The following is a 7,720-nucleotide window of genomic DNA, read 5'->3' as shown; positions in this document are numbered from 1 at the left end:
GGGTGGGCCAGTCCAGTCCATCATCTCGGCACTACGCGTCTCACTGGTGGAAACAACAACTGGCCAGTTCAGATCAACGCCCCCGTGGGAGCCAGGTGAGCGTAACAGAATCTTCTACACTCAAACACTTCGATACAGATTAAATTGAACATGGAAGGGCTCCTTTCCTCTGCAATTAAGACCGAACGCGCACTTAAACAAGGCTGCATATTGGCCTCCACGCTCTTTAATCTGTTTATTCTCGATATAGGAGTCAACTTTGCCACTGCAATGGCTGATGCCCCAAAATTAGATAGCCAGGCGTTAGCTTGGTTACTCTATGCTGATGACCTGGTGTTGTTATCACAAACTCCAAATGGCCTTCAATAATTATTGGATCAATTAGCCCAATATGTTTCCAAGAATAATCTGAAAATCAACTTGGAAAAAACACAAATAGTGGCATTTGGGAAACCCCACTCAAAATTCTCAAATAGATTTAAGTGGACCATACTAAACCAAAAGCTTACTGTTTCAGAATACAAATACCTAAGAGTAATGATCAGCAATTCTCCTTATGCTAAAGTACAAGAAGCTACCTTGAGCTTAAAAGTTACCACCTTGATATCTCAAGGTAAAATTCTCCTATTTAAATATGGTAAATTCACTTGCTCACACTTAATGTCATTTCACCAACAAAAAGTTGTTCCCATTGTTACTTATGGAGCAGAAGCCACATTTCCAAAGTCACATCAGCTTTGGAACAGATTGGAGTCAAAATGTTGGAAACATGTGTTAAATCTACCAAAAATTATTCTTCCATGTTGCTTCAATTTGAGCTTGGGTTGCTCTCGATACATGTTCAAGTCATTTGGAAAATGTGTTCGTTACTTCGTAAGTGTTTACTTGGACTCTCTAACAGAAATAGTTTATCCATCTTAGCTAACTATCTACTGATCTCTAATCAGACTTTTCCCTTGAAATGGAGATCTCATATAGTAAATGCATTAGAAGATGCTGATGTTACAATTGATCTTTTGTTAACAAATCCTTTAAGAGCGAAAACTAAATTATATCAGGCTGATTGGCGTCATAGGCAAGAAAAATGCTTGTTACTGGTTGACTTTAATAGGGATTTATTTGGTCACAAGAAATTGCACACTATGGCAGATTATCTTTATAAGTGTCCCTCTCCTCAATTAAGATCAAAAATTCTGAGATTTCATCTTAATCTATGGCCGGTAAACGACATCTTGGCAAGAAGAGGTCTAATTAAAAAGGAAATTACTTATTGTCGCTTCTGAAGTGAAAACTGCCAGAGAGACTCTTCAACACATTACTGTTGAATGTAGGACCTTCTCTGTGCAACGCTCGCTCCTTTTTATTTGTATGCTGACAATGCTTGTTAGGAAAACTAACAAAGAATTCTGGTTTGTGGTATTATCCACTCGAAAAATCTCAGTCTGAATTGCGACAATGAACATATTGCATCTGGCTTTTTCCTGTTTGAAGGATATTAATCACATTACAAGAAAAGTAATCTGAAGTTACAATAAGAAAGAATGTAAACTGTTATTTGGACTATATTTCTAATTCACTGACTAAGCCTGAGGGTGTGGCATTATAGTTTTAATTTGTTTGTATGAAGATTGTGATTTGTAATTCTGATATGATATGAAATGTATTTGAAAGTTTGTATTTTATGTGCATTCTAAAAAGAAATTGATGTTTTCTTAATGTAGTTTTGAAAGGTTGAAATGTTTAACCAGACAAAATAAAAAATATTTAAATAAAAACATGTCTTTGAGAACTGTGGCGGGGAATGGGTCTAGGGGGGAACCAGAAGGTTTGGCGAGCAGATAGTAGGTCAAGAACTTCATCTCTGGAGATGGGTTTGAAGGAGTCAAAGGTGGGTAAGGTGCGGGATGCAGCGGTGCGTGGGATATTGTTGGATTGGTCGGTATTTGGGGGGGCAGAGGAGGGCCAGTTTGATGTTAAGGGAAGTTGTTCTGTCGAGAGCAGTGGTGTAGAAGTGGAGGGAGAGAGAGTCGCAGAGTGATTGTGATGGGGTAGATTGGGAAGAGGTGCAGGTGGGCTTGACGAATTCGGATATGATTCTGTGCAGCTCTTTGCTGCAGTTTCCACAGTTGATAATCCGATTGTTGTAGTGGGCTTTTTTTGCTTTCCGGATTTCTACTTTGTAGTTGCGATGGTGCACGGCGAAAGTGGATCTGCTGAGACTGGATTTTTCTGCTCGCCATTTGCGTTCCAAGGAATTATTTAGTTTTTTGGCATTCCTCAGTTCAGGGTTGAACCATTTGGGAAATGGTCTGAGGCGAAAGGAAGAGGGGTGCGAGGGGGGGAGCGGAATTAGTGTATCATTGAGTCGAAGCAGTCAATGGTTAAGATCTGTCGGGGGGTTTGTGGGGCGTCTGAGAAGCAGGGCTTCAGCTAGGTCAGGGATGATTTTTAGTTTGTTCCAGCATTTGCGGTGAAGTGGGGATGTGGGTTGGGGGATGAGGGTAGGGGAGAGGATGGTAAAAGGGACAACAAAGTGGTCAGACCAGATGAGTGGTGGGGGGGCTAGATGTATCAGGTCATGGGAGCTGAAGATAGCATCTAGGGTGTGCCCTTTAGAATGGGTTGGACCGTTCATATCAAGGGAGAGGTTGAGTGCATCAAGACTGTCAACCAGTGGATGGGTCATGGGGTTGGTGGGGATGTCCAACCAGATATTGAAGTCTCCTAGGAGAGTCGGAGAGGGGCGATTTACTTGAATGGTGGCTACTGCATCACAGAGGTTGGTTGTGAAATGTCTGTCGTAACCAGCAGGTCTGTAAATGATTAGAAAGCTATGGCAGAAAGTCAGAGGTAGTGAGAGTTTAATAAGGAGGGATTCACATGATGGAATGCATGTCTGGGAGTCAACGAGTATTTAATCCGCCTAATTTACATTAATAATATTTTCACTGTATAGGTAGACTTTTTCGAGTGGGAAATTTTCAATATTATAAGCGTACCCACATCCCATGGGGCATTTTGGGCCATGATTGACTGCACACATAAATGCAGGGTTGGTGGCAGCCATGTGGTATGACCTGGTTAACACCTATCGCTGGTATTTCTGTGGGATCCAGATGGTATTTACTCTAATGCAGGGCTTCATGCTGAGAGTAGCCATATTCTCGAGTTTGGAAATATTCCTTGGGGCGTTATAGGTCCAGATAAATCAACAACATTTACTCCCACCTAGTGGGCCAAGTTTGAGCTGGGCAGTTTGCAGTTTATTAATAATGTGTTTCCATACTTTGCATTTTTAAGTGTCACCCACTGGTTAGAAAGAACAGGAAGTAGGTCACACGAGTAAATACAACAATAATTGTAAATCACAATTGATTCCGAGTGTGGAGAGGAAAAACCACCCACTGGTTGCCAGTCTATCAACATAATGGCTGTTTTTCATATTAACGAATACTTTAAAACTTTGTTTTTCAAAATAATAAATTCACAATCTTTTTATATAAATTTGAAAAACAAAATAAAATTACATTACATCGCTATTCATACGCCAAGTAAAATGTGTGACTGCAATAGAAATAGCCCCCTGGTGGCCTCTCATAGAATGTTCCCAGAAGTTAACAGTATCAATTTAATCAATATTGTGCACCAATTGATTAAAGCAAATTCATCTCTTAACCTATGTTTAGCTGCCTTCAGCTGACCAACAGGCATGCAGAAGGTACATATCAGATCCCCCCCATGATAACTTCAAATTAGACCCTAAAATCTCCAGCATTTCTAGTAAATTCAATCTAAAACACAGCTAAACAGCTCTTAAAACCTTATGATGAAAAGTATAAAGTGCGGTTGCGGTATGTAAGATTGTGGGAGAAACATTCATCTTTATTTTGCCAGCTTATCACATAACATGGTCACATCGTTATAGCAGTCCAATTGTTTTGCCTTCAATTTCATTTCTCTAAACAATATGGTGTGATCAACAGCCGACAGCGGCCAAGTAGTATCTACATCAAAAACAATCCTTCCAATACATAACAAACACATGATGCTTCTTCAAAGGGTTACACTCACCATGTCCCCAATTATTTTACTAAATACAAAATGGGAATCATGGTTATCTGATTTTTCAGTCAGTGTTCTCAAGGATACAAGTTGGAACTCCAATAGGATCATAGCAATCTGACAGCAATTTGGGAGAGTCAAAATACATTTCCAAAATTTGGATTCTATGGAATCTATCCATTTCAGGAGCGCTTCAAGCTCTGCCTTGAGGCCATAAGTGGCTATCAGTATTATTTTCTGATTATACGCCATCTTCATAGGAGTCAAAGAGAAGCTAATGTACCTATAGTGAAAACTTTAAAAAAAAGGTTTTCGTTTTTAGTACAGCAAAAGTCGATGTCATTTTATTTGTGTTCTTTGAACATGCAATAGATGTATTTGTTAAGCTTATTTTCATTAAAAAAATATTTTTCTTGTATTTACAAGGGTATCCCGCCATTTCTGTGGCAGTCCACCTGGTAACGATTCCAGGTGCGTGCATCCATCCTGTTTGTCCTTGTTTTTCAGAAACGCTGAGGGGATTTATGTTGATCGATTATATCTCTTTCTTGGGTGCATGGTGCCCTTTAGCTACGCTGGCGTGTTCATCTGGTTTCGGCCAACCTGTTTTATTTGAGGGTGTCCATGTCAGTATTCCTGTATCTTAGAGAATGTTTTAGAAGCGGTCACAGTGCTGGGGTGCACTGTGGTGTGTATCACTTATCCTTGTGGTTTTGGCAGGGACGTCATTTCACCAAAATGCAAGGGGTAGCGGACGTGACATCACATGCCCCTTGACCTTTGATGACAATACAGGAAGTGATGCCATTTGACCCCACCCCAAAGTGACATCATGGGAAGTGATGGAACATGACCTTTCACCCTTTGACAAAACAGGAAGTGGCATCACATAGCAAGTACACTACGAAAAATATGGTTATGATATCACTATAATGTGATATACATTTCATACAAGAATAGGTCACCATATGTATTGTTAATATCACTGTGTATAGGCCCATATTACCAAATTACTGTAAATGCAAGCAGACGTCCAAGATCAAATGATAATGATGTGTTATTCTATAGCACTTACACTTAAACGATTTATATAAAACAAATATACATACAATATCACCCAACCTGTGTTGGTACTCATTTATCGACCTCAGAAGGATGAAAGGCGGAGTTGAGGTGTTTAAGAACAGAATAATTTTTTTGTATTTATTTTTTATTAAACGTTTTATTGGTTTCAAACTGATACAACATAATAGCAAAAGAAACCTTTAACAGTTTAAAAAGAAAAAAATCCACCAGTTTAAAAAAGAAAAAAAATACAGATTTTTCCTAAAGTCAAAATAAAAAGCAGCTGCAACGGAGCCAAGAGGGTGCCTTCCCTCGGAGAAGCAAAAAACATCAATCAAATTTTCATCATCTTAGTCCCCCCTCCCAGCTCAACAAGTTTACTATACTGCACTGATCTTAATAATAAATCATACATCCACAAATTCCAATTTGCTGCCTGACCTGCAGCCTATTCAGCATTTAGGCCGATTATTGAGTTAATGTATTTAAGCATTCCCAAAGCTCAACCTATTTTTTGTCCCATTAGCAGATAGTCCCATCATTCTTCCAGAGATAGACATCCCATTCCCTCCAGATATTCTCCCAAATATTGTGATCTTCATACAGATAGTGCCTGGCATTCCATTACAATGTGAAAGAGCGATTCCACCTGATCCCTTTTCTCACAGAATCGGCACAAATTATTATCCACACCACTCTGATTGCCCTCTGAACTGTATCTCACGACTGGGCATAACGGTCAGGCAGCATCGCATAAGGAGGTCCCTATAAAATGCAGAGGGAAATTTGCAGAGGTAGAGTGGCAGATCATTAAGACCCTTTTTTCAACCCACCATTGTTAAGGGGGCTATAGGTCTGGCTTTGCAGGTATTAATCCAGTCTGCCCTTTCCAAAGTCGTCTTTACCTTAAGAGGGTTTACCCTGAGCAGATCAGTATCCACCCCACAATTAGACAGTGGGCCTCATTACGAGATTTGCAGTAATGGAAAAACGATGCCGGTAAGGGAATACTGGCACTGCATACTGCTCCGGCCTATTACGAGTTGACAACCCGGTATCAGCGCCACCGGTGAGACCGTGCTCCCCCGTACCGCATGGGCATGGGCATGCGGCCCTTCGGGCCGGCAATACCGGGATGCTGCTAACAGGAGGACATCACAAGTCACGCGGACATGCAACTACCGGCTTCACGAAGGAGGTAATAAGGAATACCAGGATACCGGCATCACCGGCATCGCGTATCACCCGCAAACAGCAATGTGCAGTGTTCCCAACTGCAACAGGTGCACACAATCAGCACAGGTGGAGGCAATGGAGTCTGGCCCAGCACAAAAAGAGCACACCCACACACCACACCCCTTCCCACACCAAAATGATCCCACTTGCAGTTGTGATATTGGTGCTGGAGGACATGCTTGCATTGCTACACCATGAGCAACAACTACAACAGGCACTACAGAGGAGACGCAGAAGTAGAATGAGGGTGAGACAGTCCCAGCAAGTCCCACCAATGCATCCAGTGGTACCACACAGGCAGCCTCCGATCCCTCGCATCAGAGCCAGTCCATTCAACTTAACCCCTGAGCAGATCCACATCCTGTACCGCCTGGACTGGGACACCATCACCACCAATGTGGACATGATACACAACAACATTGTCGCACCGCCATCCCCCCTCTACTGAAGGTAGTGTCTGTGCTCCACTTCCTGGCCACAGGCACCTACCAGCACATAGTGGGGCAGATGCATTGCTATCACAACCTTTTTTTTCATGCATGCTGAACCAAGTTCTGGATGCCCCCCTGAAGCACTCAAGCGACTACATATCCCTACCACGGACTGCCCAGGAGATCTTTGACACTATAGTTGGCTTCCATGCACTGGCAGGCATGCCAAACTGTATCGGTGCCCTCGACTGCACCCTTGTGGAATTGTTGGTCCCACATGCCATGGTGGTGGCGTACTGCAATCGTAAGCTATACTACTCCATCCATGTGCAGATGGTATGTGACTCCAGCAAGTTCATCACACATTGTTGTGCCCGATATCCCGTAGCAACTCATGATTCAATGGTCTTGCGGTACTCCACGCTACCACGCTACATGGAGCGACTTGCTGGACGACGTGCCTGGCTGCTTGGTAAGTTGCATGACAGGCACATGGCAGTGTAATGGGGGGGATGTGCACACACCACCCGGGTGTGATTGGGGTGGTGACTGGACAATGTCCATACTGCAAAACAATGTGCCCCAAAGCATCCCAAACTGAACATGACACCCAAACATGAGTAATGATGGGAGCTGCACACCAGTGACAATATGCCCGACTTGCAACCAGCCCACATCCTACAACACGTCCACTGCACATCATCAGACCTTACACTCTGTAACACAATGCAGCAACATGCTGTGAGTATGCACAATGTAAATGACCACAGCAAAACACAACACAGGACATGCATCCATGAGTGCACACAAATCAATCCCACCAAGGGAATACACTGTTTGTCACTGGCTCACCACCACAGTAGCGCTGCATGTCACCATGCAAATAATAAGCGCTGAATGAGAAATCTTGATGAGGCTTGTGCCAA

The sequence above is a fragment of the Ambystoma mexicanum genome, chromosome 5q (genome assembly GCF_040938575.1).
Source record: "Ambystoma mexicanum isolate Mex_15411 chromosome 5q, UKY_AmexF1_1, whole genome shotgun sequence".
Lineage (NCBI taxonomy): Eukaryota > Metazoa > Chordata > Amphibia > Caudata > Ambystomatidae > Ambystoma > Ambystoma mexicanum.
Note: the sequence above shows the minus strand (reverse complement) of the source record.